This window comes from Corapipo altera, unplaced genomic scaffold, assembly GCF_003945725.1.
Source record: "Corapipo altera isolate COAL_440 unplaced genomic scaffold, ASM394572v1 45, whole genome shotgun sequence".
In the NCBI taxonomy this organism is placed as follows: Eukaryota; Metazoa; Chordata; class Aves; order Passeriformes; family Pipridae; genus Corapipo; species Corapipo altera.
Genome location: NW_020884877.1, coordinates 4,693,845 through 4,708,121, shown reverse-complemented (window position 1 = coordinate 4,708,121; position 14,277 = coordinate 4,693,845).

Below are 14,277 nucleotides of genomic sequence, written 5' to 3'. Positions count from 1 at the left end.
GCCTCCTGTTTCTCTTTTCTCCTCATGCCTGTGTGAGCCTTGTGTCCAGGCTCAATGTGTAATACCTGCTCCAGATCACCCCTGTTGTAGCCATCGACACCATCAGGTTGTATTTATTTGACAGCAAACATCCACCACAGGATCTAAGAGACCTGGAGTCTTTGAGTTCTGCACACTGGCAAATATGTGGGAAAGAAGGTAAATTGACCAAAGGCAAGGATGCTCTGCTAGTTTGATGTACCCACAACTCCTGGTTACATTCCTGTTGTACTGGGAATAATATTTAGCTCTTATTTGCAGTAACTTTGCAAGGAATTTACAAAGATGAGCTTCATATTTTGTGCTTTCAATCTGCTAGGAGTGTTCCTAGAAGAAAAGTTACCAGAGAAAAGGCCAAGATAAACCTTTATTTAGCCCAGAGATTTTCTGAATTAAATCAGAGAACAATCTACTCTTTTAATTCAACCCTCACTAACAAGCATTTTATTTTGGGTAGTATTAAGCAACATTCTGTATATTAAGCTTTACACACTGGAAGGTAGAATATTGGATAGTTTTGTGATGTGAAGATCAAAAGATCAGAACCAGTGATATATTTTTTTTAACTAACTGTGCAACTCAGGATTTTTTTTTATTATTTTTAAATCCCTTTAGGAAATTATGACTATTTTAATCAGCATTTTACCACACACAGGTGTACAACTTTTCTAGTGATTTTACTGAAAATATTCCAACTTAACCTCAGAAGATTATTATTATTAGCTGCTTGATTATATAGATGTTGTATTAAAGTTTCATCTATTTGTCTTATGCTTGGTGCTGAAAAATCTGCTGTTCTAAAGTCTGATATACATTGGTAATTTAAGATTTTACTTTATTCATAATCTTAGGAAGAAAAATGATACAAAAAGGAGACTTAGGGGGAACAATTGAAGATTCATGACTCTTTTGTCTTCAAGCTTTTCATTGTGTAGCTAAGCCCACTGAGAGGTTTCTGAGAAGTACCCTAAGAACTACTACACCAAGCAGAACTAAACAGAAGAGATTTTAATCCCTCAGGCTTTTGCTAAGCTTACAGAATCAAGCAAGGCATTCTGCAGAACAAAGGAAGCTCTCACCTTTTTTTAAACAATTTTGTGTTATTCTGAATTTCTTAGATTTGGACAAACTGCTTTTATTTATAAAAATATTATATAAAAAGACAATTAAGAGGCTTGCTTTCCAGTACTTGCTTGCATTATATCATCACATTTAATTGTATTCTTACATAAATTAAATAGTTCTAAAAGCACAATAAAAATAGAGCCCCCCCCAATATTCATTCTGTTAATAGGGAAAAAGATCAAACTGCTCTTCTATGATAACCTGTGTCTTATTTAAAAGTACTATATGTGCAAAACCACTGCACTGAGCTAAACCTACAGGTCCTCCTATTCAAGGGACATAATCCAATGTTACCAATAACTTTTAAGAAAGGTTTTTGTAAATTATCCAGGTCATCTCTATTGCTTGGAAGCAGGCAACAGGACTTTCCACAACTTATGCACTGAAGCCAGCATTAAGGTTTTCTGGATTTTTCTGCAATTTTAAATGTAGGCATTGTCTCAGACACAGACTATGTCTGAGATGGTACTTCTTTGGTTTGAGTGCCCCTGTAGCAGAAGGCAAAACAGAAACAATCACTCAAGTTATGGATTTTTCCTCATGATAGAAAAGATTTACACTTATCAAAGAACTGTCTCTAGTCAAAAGTTCTGTCCCATATTAACGAGTTAAAAAACCCCTAAGACTAACTCAAATTACATCCAAAACAAAAAATTATTGCAGTCTGCCAGTCTTAGTTTTCAGTCTACAGAGACATTACTTCAGGGTGATAATGATGACTGGGCCTCAGCTGATCAAATTTCATCTTTATGATTTATTTGGGATAGGCTGGATCTTTAAACTCTGAACTATATAACCACGCTGTGATAAGCACAGAAGAGCATTGGCTGTTCTGAGAATCTGAGTAAAAGTGCCACAGCAGCTATTGCTGCTCCTCGTGGTGCATGTTCCCCTCTGAAAAGGGGTTACATCAATGATGGCAAAAAGAGTACAAACAGTGACAGAAGAATTTTTATGTGTAGGATTTCCACGTGGGTCTCAAGAGTGAGGTAGAAGGCTGTATCTATGTATTTGTATATAAAAAAAAATAGAGGAAAGAGTTTTCTACCTAGAAGTTTACACAAAGAGGTAGGCTAGCATGCAGTTCAGAGATCCTAAGCTGGGTATATACTTGGGGGATATTAAGCCACAGTGTTTAATTAAACAGTACAACTTCTAAATTTATCCTGTTACAGTTACAGTGCTACTTAGAAGGCTAGTTCTGAGCACTACCTAGCTTTTATCCTTAGACTAAGTGTCCTCTGTGATAAAACTGGAAAACCTCAGATGAGTAAATATAAAAACTTATACTGGAAAATCTCAGTATAAGCAGATTTAATATCACCTTAATAGCAATTAGTGTCCACTTTTTGTATCCTCCTGAAAGGGAAAATGGTTTAGTATTTACCTGTCATTGACGTTGTTTTAAATGCCTGCACTATAACTTAATATACAAAGGATTGCATGACTGTGTACTTAAGCAGTTGTATTAATTACACATACAGGGAAGGTATGGACTGGAAATTCACTGTAGGATTTGTGACATGAAAGACATAAATTAGGGATGTGTTGGAAAAGTAGAGAGACTTGCCTCTGTGCATGGCATACACACATATATAACTGAGTCTAGATCTTTGAGACAGCCCAAACAGCAGACAAAGGACCTCACTGTTGTATGGTTAAATGTGAATCACAATTCTTCAGTCAGGTATTATGCTGTCTGGGCATTAAGATCCTGGTTGGCAAGACTTTTACTTTTGTACTCTATAAAATGACTTTTTATTCTAATTTTGAATATTCTCATATTGATTTTCTTTTTATAAAACAAATCTAACAAATCTGGCTTTTTTATTTTTTTTTGGGGGGGGAGGAAGTTTTTTGTACCATTAGTCTTTCATTACATTTTAAGATTAGTTGCTAGGGGAAAAGTTTTGATGTATTCATGGGCAGGGCCCTGGTTATATTTGAAACAATACTTTCCAAGCTCTGAAACACAAAAACACATTAACAAATCACTTTGCAGCTTTTAGAGATAACTGAAGGGCAGTCCAACAGGGAATATCTCAAGGAAATAATTCACATGAGGGAAGGCATTCATCCTAATAGTGCTTAATCAGGAAAACCAGGGCAAGGTAAGAATATTCAGCTTCACAATGTCTTTTGTTTTGAATCTGGTTCACAAACTGAGGGTAATTTAATTTTAAAGGATCAGAAATTCAGTGAGAGAAGTACACTCCTAGGTATTTAACAGAAGTTAAAAATAGGTGAAATGAAATGTACTCCTAGTTTATTCAAGGTGTCTGTAGAAAGTCCATAGAGAAATGTCTGTGTTGGACTTCAATTTGTTCTGAGACCACAGAGGCTACTGAAATGATTGGAAGTGTCTTTGCTCATGTTGAGGGCCAGGCAGTTGTCTTGTGGGTGGTGTTGATGCCAGTAATTGTGCACAGTGGCTGGAACAGCACTGTTCTGGTGTGAGTTCAGAGCAAGCCTTGTTTTGCTTACTCAAACCCTTCTTGACTAAGGCACTCTGTACAATACAGAGCCATAAGTGGGTTTATAAAGGTTGTCACTTCCCTGAAACAGCTCTGAGGTGACGAAGTCTGTACACGCAGGTTTTTGGGAATGTTGGAAACCAGCAGCTCAGGGTTTGCTAATACAAGCCAGACACTTGCTCTGTAAAGCATTGCTACACATAGGAAAGCAGCAACAAACATATAAAAATACTTCAGGTTCTGAAATGAAGCCCCAATTGGTGCAAGCAGCAACGTAAGTTATGCCTGGAGCTTAATTTACATTAGAAGTAGTAAAACTGGGCTAGCCTTGGACACAGAGTCCAGCAAAGTACCATGAAGATTGTTAAGGGTTTAAAGTACCTGTCCCATGAGGGGATATCTCAGACCATTTAGGCTGGTCAAAGCAAGGCTCAGAGGGATCCCAGCAAGAAGACAGAACTGGGCTCTTCTCAGTGGTGTCCACTGACAGGATAGGAGGCAATGGGCATAAATGTCTAAACAAGGAAAAATCTTTTCTACTCAGAGTGGTCAAGCACAGAGTGATTCCCAAGTTGAGTCCCATCCTTGGGGATATCCAGGCCCCAACTGGACAGAGCCCTGAGTGCCCTGCTATAGGTGACCCTGCTCCCAGAGAGGGGTTGGATGGGGTGGGGTGCTCCCTGCACACCCCACAGGTTCTGCTGCTTTGTGAGAAGAAATAGTGGTCTGAAATTCAGGGGAAGTAATTTTGTATGCTCAATTAAAAGCTGCTGTTTCCTTTGACATAAGGGTATGAATCAGAAGTTCTTTCTTGGATCTTTCACAGATATTCTTATCCATGACAACCTTAGCTTACACAACAGTGTGGACTGTTTTCAAGAAGATGGGTCAACTTGATAAAAATCAGACCATTTCCTCCAGACAGATCTCCATTAAGCAGTAAGTTATGCCGTTTTTGTTTTCCTGAAATCTTCCCATACCTCTTTTTTTTTTTCCATGTAAGCCCTAGCACAGTTTCCTTTTTTGCCAGTATTAGTTTCTCAGTTTGCTCCAAGCCATGAAAAACAAACATCTTGCTTTGCCACTGTATTCAGGAAGAATCATTTGTATTAAAACACAGTTTCTGAATGCTAAAACTGTTGGAATCCTGTCATAAATCTGGTAGTTTCATGTATATAGCAGTGGTTTAGAGAAGCAATTGCCTATGAAAAAAAGCTAAGTGTTAAATGACACTAGAACAAAGCAGAGTAAGATGAAATCAGTACTTCAAGGAATTTTGAAAAGGATTACAAGGAGTATTGTCTTTTTCACAGGCTTCCTACCAGATCCTCAGCTATGTCACGTAAGCTCTCAAACATATAAATGCAATGTCTGTACCTATTCCTTGTCTCATTTTAGAATGAGAAAAGGGCTCTGATTCAAGTACCATTGACTCAGGAACAAGGAAATTAGAACGGTCCTACCTGTAAAGAATTTATTTTTTCTGTGAAAGAGTTTCTTAACACAAATTCAGTCAAATAAATTATTCTCATGGGTCTGACCAGCCATGTCTAACATACCTACATTACAGAATCACAGAGTGATTTGGGTTGGAAGGGACCTTAAAGATCCTTTAATTCCCCTGCTGTGGGCAGGGACACCTTCCACTAGACCAGACTGCTAAGAGCCCCATCCAACCCGGCCTTGAACATTTCCAGGGATGAGGAATCCACAACATCTCTGGGTCATCTGTTCAACTGACTCACTGATCTCACAGTGAAGAATTTTTTCTTAATATGTAATCTAAACCTGCCCTCTGTCACTCTGAAGCCATTCCCCCTTGCTCTGTCACTAAATGCTCCCTCTATCCTTCTTGCAGCCTCCCTTCAGGTACCAGAGGGACACACTTAGATCACCCTGAAGCCTTTTCTTTTCCAGGCTGAATAATCCCAATTCTCTTAGCCTTTCCTCACAAGAGAGGTGCTCTGTCTCACTAATCAGCTTGGTGGACCTACTTCTCCTCTATAAAAGATATGCAGAATAAACATGAATAAAAGGTTGATTTAATAAGTCTCTTTGCTACTGAAGACCTACACGTAAGGAAATATTATTTCATGAGACCAGCATGCAGAGAGGCCTGGCCTGCAGAGCTTACATACCCAAAGTCCTGAGGATACATAAGCAGATGACAGGAGAAATCCTCAAAGCTACCCTAATTGTGAGCACAATTCTCTATCTTTCTGCAAAGCATGTGAAGTCTGAAGTCCTTCTGTGAGATATATAGTGCTGTTCTCAGTCAGCAAGTTACAGCATCTCCCTGCTTGTCCTCCACAAAATTTGGGCAGCTGGTGAACACCACCTCTTACCCAGGGCCTGTATAATGCCAGTCCCTGCTGTCAGAAAAGCACATACAAACAGAAAATCACAGCTTGCTAAGCGTGGTTCTGATTGCCATGCTGGTGAAAACTGGGCTTAAAAGTACCTCACATGAAAAAAAAAAAATCAAATCAGGAGATATGTAACAATGTCATTTCAGAGATATTCAATCTTTGCTTGAGATGGTGTATACATGCTCTATGAACTTAGAATCTGCTTTAGTGTGAACACTTAACAACTTACACATAACAACAATAGTTTTCCGCAACAACAGAAAATAATTTGACAAGCCTCTATTATTTCTTTTTCCTTACCCACTTGCCCCTTGATTTCTGTGCTGATATTTAGAGTCAATACAGGATTATTCACATGAACTGGTCACATTCTTTCTCTTTCCTCACAACAGAAAGCCACAGAATTCTGCTTCCTTCCAAACTGAAGAGCTGTATCTTTCTCCCCCAAGTCTTTCCTTGCATGTGACCAAAGAGTGCAGACCAAAAGTCGTGAACAAAGTTCTACATTCAGACTTTCTGAGCTTGAGGCAATACATTTTTCCTGCATCTAGCTGCAAAATAATTTTAATTTTCAATGCATGCAACTGTCTCAATAGAACAAATTTAAAATATACACGTGTGAGTTTAGGAATATTTTCTTGCTAAAAACTCCTGCCCCCCAGTGAAAAAAAAAATTAGACTTTCACCTTCAGTTATATGTGGAGTTGCAAAAAAGCTAGTAAACATTAGATTACTACTTCCTAGAAATAACCAACAGCAAATATAAGTAATGAATATATTTTATGACACTGCTGCTGTTGCATTCATCTTGGGAGCGTTAGAATGTCTATATGAATTTTACAGTCACGTCTTCATATGAAGAAGTAATTTATGGCCTGAAGAAGAACATGAGAGAGTTTAATAAGACCTGGAACCATTTTAAACTTCATCAGAAGAAACTGCAACTATTTATTAGACCTTAATCTATCACTTTGTGGATGCACATATGCATTGGTCATTATAATAGATTAGTATGTAGTTTTACTTTTATTTCATCCATACATACATGTTTTTCTCTCTGTGTAGTATAAATGACTTAATTTTGTTGATGAAGCAGTAATGCTTAAAAATACGATTTAGGAACAAACGTGAACACAACCAATTTAGTTTTAGGGAAATGAATTCAAATGTTGTATTTTCTATAGTCTTATTGTTAGTGAGTCATACATTCTCTGGTAGCCACATTCAAAGAAAATGCCTTTAGAGGTTATTCTGTCCTCTCCTTTTCTCACTCCTACCACTCTGGTCAAATGGTGCAAAAGGGATTTGGTTCAGCTTGAGCCACAAACTCTAACAACAACTATTTTTGCTGTCTAAAGATAATAAAAGCCTTCCAAAGCAACTATTACAACTTTATTTCCTCTGCTTTACTTTCTATAAAATTCACCCACACAATTCCTATTTACATCAGCTTTTGCATGGTGGAATCCCGTCACCCTGCTGTGCGTAATTTTGTGGAAATTGAAAGCAAAATATGAAAACTCGCTCAAAAATAGACCACCACAGTCAAAACACTTGGTTTCTCCAGTTTTTAAACAAATAATTGAAAGATTTTTCCCTATCCACACCATGGTCTCGCTGAGCACAGCCTTACCCAGTTCTTACTGATAACATGCACAGATATCCTGCTGCTGCTACACAGTCCATGGGCCTGATACCATACAGTCAACATAGCAGTTATCTTTAAGACACCCATCAAAGCTGGGCTAGTACAGCACTGCTGGGGCTGCTGACCCCCTCCTTCCCCCTCCAGCACACACAAACACACCGATGCATAGCACAAAAAGTGAGAGCATATCCCCTGCCCCTCATTCAGCAGGAGCTGCAGTCACTCCAGAACAAGCACCATCAGTGACACTAAACTGCTATTGAGGTGTAAGTAGTGGAAAATTTCCCTATGAGATCCAGTGCAGAGCACTGAGAGTTGAATAAAGTCATCAGAGTTACCAGGGATTGACATGCACCCCAAGGAAAACACTAAAGATAGCCCCTCCACAAATCAGTAAAAGCTAAATTTGCTTAGACTACTGCATAAACTGTATTATTCTTTCATGGCAGCCAACACTCCACAGGTTTCTTCTTCTTGTATGTATTTTATGTGTGGTGGAAAACACAAGTCTGTAACTTTGCACACATCAGTTTGATTTCCTAGAAAGGCAAAGGGTGGTGAAAGGCTGTTCTTGTCTCACCCCACCAGCATGAAGAACTTAACCTCCTCACTGAAACCCCTGCAGCACAAGGCTCCTCTGAAGCCCTGAGAAGGTCAAGTTGGTTTCAGGTCCCAGGTGTTCAGCATGAACACCAGGCACTAAAGCACAGCAGGAATAAAAACACAGACAGAGTCAGACAGCAATGAATTAACCAGAGATAGCATGAAATAGTTGTACTGCTGTTCTGACCTAAAACATGCCATTCTAGTAAGTGCTGTGATTTTTCTCAGAGCCAACTTGGGTATCTCTGCATGGGTTTTTCCACTGCCATGTAGACACAGTAGTTATCTCACAGGAAATTTGGATGTCTCTGTCTGATGCCCTTCTGACTACTTTCAAGCTGAGCAGTGTTGTAGCCACAGAGTGCTGTCCTTGAAGACAGGGAGCTACTCTCCACTCGGAGAAGGAGCAGTCTGTGGGCAGAAGTACTTTCTCAAAAGTCGCACTTACCTCACTGCTCCTAACTCCAAAGAGCCTCCACAGGAGATTTTGGCATGTAGCAACGGTGGTCTAATAGCCAATTTTCTTCCGTTTCATTTCACTGGTTGGTGGAGATCAAACCACTCAGCTCATCTTTCTTTACTTCAGGAATACACTGTGACTTTTCTTCTCAGGCTGTCTTCCAAGATTTTTGCCTTATAGCAAGTGGTGAAGGTAGTGGGCCAATAAAGTCAGATGTTAAATGAGGCTTAAGGGTTTTCTTGTCATCATGGTGAGTTATTATTTTTAAACATGTTTCATTATTGCCATCACTTCCTGGGGGGTATATGATAGCAAAGAAAAAGAGCATCTGTAATAATGACCTGCCACTGCTTTTGTTTTCTTTATTGCCCCTTGCACGTGAACATAATTCCTGACCATGACATTTCTTGAAGAGATCCCATTCATTTATGAACATCCCTAGTGATGGACACAAAGAATCAAAGGGATTTCTTCTTCCCCTTGGCCACAACAAAAAGAGGTAACAGGGGAAATCTACAGCTAATGACATTTGCAGGAAATTAGATTTTAGAGATGTGCAAGATTATTTTTCTTTCTCTAGTTGTAGAAAATGTGGTATTTTAGCAACAAAAGAAGCAAAGGTTTTGCAACACCAGCAAATTTTAGAGATATCAACAGAAATTTGGAGTCAGTCCTGTTTTCTCACAGTTGCACTTAGGGCAGAGGGAGGGGATTTCATTTCCCCACACCTGCTGTTGTTGAAGATTTCATCCTGTCACCAATTCATGGTGGAATGCCTTCAAATAGCAGCAGGCTGGACCCTCAGCATGGACACTGGGGGTTCAGCTTTAGTTCAAGCTTGTCACAAGGCAGATGGTTCCTACACTCCCTACATTTTATTAGCTACCTTAATATAACACCAAGATTTTACTAACATTCATAAGTTAAATAAATTATAATAGTACATTTTTGGTAACAATAAAATAGTCTGAGAGTCTTAATAATGATTCCTTTTTTGAGCCAGAGGAATTTGGGTGCTAATTACTTCAGCTGCTTTACAAACTCCCAGTGTCAAATATAGCAGTTTAGATTGCTGTTAAAAGAGGTAAACTAGGGCATTAAACACATGTAAGTGTACCATCGTTACAGAGCTGTAATGGTTAAGAATATCTATGAAAACATACTTCAGATGTCCCTACATGTTTATTTTAAATTGAAAGTCATTATTTAAAGTTATGAAAAGGGAAAAAAAATCAGTTATCCCACTGTTTTGTAATCTCTATTCAAGGATTTAATGCATGGAAACTCTTGAAAGTTTATGCCCCTCATCATTTAGATAAGAATAAGAATTGTGGGAGCGATGGGTGTAATACAGAACAGTTTAGGGGTTCAGGATTTGTAAGTTCCATCCGGTAAAGGAAAGTGTAGAGGAGAAATCAAGTGATGTCACAGGAAAACCAGCGTTCAAAGAGCAGAGCCTTAAATACACATTACAAGAGTACAGATCGCATGATGGGAAACACATATAAATATATCATACTCATATATAAAACATTTTACTGGTTTGCTTTGCCTCTGACACTTCAGTGAATTTCTACTAATTCTCAGCTAATTGGATGACAACCCTTTGCTTTATGTTTGGTGCCTACTACTAGAGTAGTTATGAATTATAACAACGATCCATAGGTCCTGTCATATCATAGCACTTTGGTCTGACATCTAAACCATAAATCAGATTTTTCTTGCCCATTGCCACATCCACGGCATATATATTTTGTATTTGTACTTGGCCCTTCACAGCTGGCAAGCAAGTTCAGTGTCAATTGACTCTTATCCTGTGGTTAATTCCTCCAGTGAAAGGCTCCTTCACTTAGCTGTAACAGACGGTTTCCTGTGATGTTCTAACTCACCTCCTGGATGAACAGTAAAATATACTAACAAGACAAAATTATGCAGAGGTTAAAAGCCAGATCTTAAGTTATAACTGGATATGTGCAAAGGTAGGCATGCACCTTCAGAACTTTTTCAAAAGTTCTCTTTTTCTGTGACCTTGCTTCTCATACACAATGGTTTTTAATGGTAGTCTTAACCACAAGTTGCATTTTTTAAATTGCAGCTTTCAAATAAGCAAACTCCAGTACGCATAGGTACACACAGAAAAGAAATCCTCAAGACTTGGGGATTTATCTATTGTCTCCACAAAGATTTGGAACCCTCCATTGAGGAGCATCCTTCCAAAATGAAACCACTGCTGTCCATGTCAAAGCAACTCCCGATACAACTTTGTTCAGTCTACCTGAACACAAGCTGCTCTTCTCATAGCAGACACATGCTTAGAAGTTTTACCTCCAGTAAACCACTTCACAGATTTCTTAATATCCACAAAGAAAATGCAAAACAAGAAAAAATGGACATCACCAGCCTCCAGCCCCCCAAGAAATATGGCAAGAACTGAATTTGCACTAAGTGGATGTATTTATAGTTAGTGGCTGCCTCCCACAGAGATGGTAGAGTAGCCTGCTGGTAGAATGCCAGGAAGAGCATGGCCTGTGGTCTTATGGAGAAAATAGAAATGAATTTGACAGGTGCCCTGATAATCAGGATGTTGGCAGAGGGTGGGCACAGAAGATAGGAAGGAGATATACAACAAAAAAAAAAAAGTAATGAAAATCCAGAGTTAATGTGTCACCTGTATGTGACCGCAGAACATCTTCAACTAAGCCTTTTCCAGCACCACTACAAATCCATTGATTTCAACATGGTCTGAGGAGATGAATATAGGGTTCAAAGTAGATGAATACTGGCATAAAGGATATAATGAGGAAGAAGGCAAAATATGAAAATGAAAACAAAAACACTCTGATAGCAAGAATAGAATCTGTTTCCAGGTAGCTTATTTCATAATGTTTATTTCCCACCTGGATTCATATCTGCAGTATACAGATAAAACTTATCTTGCTTCAAGTGTCTGTAGAAAACAAAGAGCTAGTTAAGAAAGAGAAGGTAAAACAACTCGCTTTTAATCCTGCTCTTAAATTTATGTCACAAGAAAGTGTGTTTATTATCTCTCCATCACTCTCAGTTCTGAGAACATGACTCAGTCAAGTCTACAAGTAGCTCTGCAGTAACTTTCATGGGGTATTGCTGGATTTCTGGCACTAAATGGCAAAAAGCAATCCTCACATCAATAGAATGAAGTGTGCATCCAGACCGTCATTTTCCAACAGCCTTTTGAAAGAACAGAGGATGAACCCACTAGAATATATAGATTGTGTCGAACTGGACCTGCCATTATTACTTTCTAAAATACCTTTTCTTTCAGCATAACTTCTCTCAAAATTGTTGTAAACCATAACAATTCTTGTACCACACTCAGAGGATCTCAAGAGACATGCTTTGCACCACATCTGCGGGTTGATTGCGGAGGAGGGACCCAAGGTACAGTCACAGCCTAGTTGGCAAATGCACTGTTGCCTGGGTGTCTCCACACAGTTGGTTGCAGCACTGTGATAGAAGAATTAAAATATCTGAAAGAAGCCTGTGACAGAGAGCTACCCTCTTCTTTTATCCTCCATAAGAGCCGCACGAATCTTTTGGCACACATCACTTAAAATTTGCCTTCATTGTTCTGCACAGTCTGTATCTAACCCTCCTTGTACGACAGGCTTAAGAAATCAGCAAACAAAAATCCATTCAATGTACTGAGGCGTCACATGGATCCAAATAGTCAAGACCCTGTGCATTGAAATGAGAAAACTACCTTTAAAGTGAGAGTGTCTCGAGTCTGAGATCAGGAAAGAAAGAGCAGAAGAAAAGTTTGCCCAGCACAGTCTTGTGACAGTGGATAAACACATATGATGGTTGGGAAGGTCAACAAAATAGGGTAAAACACATGTTTGTGAGCAAGCTGGGGAACAAGCAGTTTGAGACAAAATAATGAAAATGTCTATACAGCAAAACTTGTTTCCCTTTGACAATTATTAAAGGATACAGAACTGGTTTAGTGGATCTTTTCGGCTAGCCTTGTTGCAGAGTGGCCAAGAGAGTCACTGTGTGACCAGAATTGACAACTTGAACTTTAAATACATCAGTCCCAGAGCCTGAAACACAACAGCATCCGTAGGACAATTTCACTTGCAGTTGGACTCGACCCTTTTTTCCCTAAAGAGAAGGCAGGCCCACAGTATCAGGTGCTTTCTGCTAGCCCATGAGCATTTCTCTAAACTACATGCTATTTTTTATAGTTTTCCTATACATGATGCAGCATAGCAATAGTAAGAGAAGACAATACATGGAATTTGGTTATAGTCATAATCCAACTTTCGGAATACTGTTTGTTGCAAAGGAAACTGTCATCAGCGTGTGGGAATAATTGTCCTATGCTGACTCTATAATGTCTTTTTTTCCTACTTGTTGTTCTAAATGTTTGCAAAAACAAACATTTTTACTACCTGCTGTTTGCAAGGTAGTATTTAAATTGCAAACAATGATAGACATTATTTTGAAGGAAATATACAGAGAAATACAAAGCCCTCCTCAGAGGAATACAAAGGTTTCCTTGTCAGCACTTCCAGTTCTTCCACACCACAACAAAAAAAAAATTCAAACCCTTTTGTCTTCAAACCAAGAGGTAAATACATGCAGCTGCAGCCTGCAAGTGGCTTAATTATACACTAACAACTGCTCAACACGTTTGAGTCCGAAATCATTGTCTTTTCACCTCATCAAACCCACAATTGCTTATGCATTTATAGTGCTCTTGAGCAAGTATTTCATCATGTACCTTTCCTTTGGAAAAGGCTGTCCAAAACTCTATATTTAGCCATCACAAACATGCTAGTCTTAATCTTCTTGGCATAAATGTAGAAGGCTGTCATCTCCTGAGAATCAGCTGGGATTCTGTCTCAATGTTTTTTCAAGTGATAAAGCAAAACTGTGGTGCCTTATCTAGCATTGAACTAACAGAGTGTTAGCCACATAGGGAAAAGACTTTAAACATTCATTAATGTTTTAAAAAAGGGTCATGAAATGCACTCAAATAACTGTGCCTGAGGTTAATTTATGTTTTCACAACTATATACAGCAGGGTGACTTGATAGTTTGTCTTCATGTTCTGGCTGTGAGAATAAATCTGTTGTTTCAGTTTAAAAACAAAGTGTTAGAGAACAACTAAAGCATTCAGGGAAAATGCAGTATTGAGTACTTCAAGTACCCAATTAGCACCACTATCTCTAAAATAAAGAAAATTTGATATGTTGTGCACATTTCCTATATTTACTGTTCTATTGTAATGTTGTAAGAAAAGAACATAAAAGATATGGTTTCTCAGCTGATGTGAGCTGGCATAGATCCCTTGAGATAAAAATTCCACCTAGTTCAGTTGTGTAACACCCACATGACAGCTACTCCACGTCTGACCTGGTGGTCATACAGTGCAGTCACACAGTGCAGTATGACCCCCTCAGCAACTGGTTGTCTTTTTCCAGATACCACAAAATACCCAGTTTGCTGAGGCATGGCAGCATTGCCTGGGCACACCTCAAACCATCAGCTGCTACAAAGCCCAACCAGCCCTGGCAC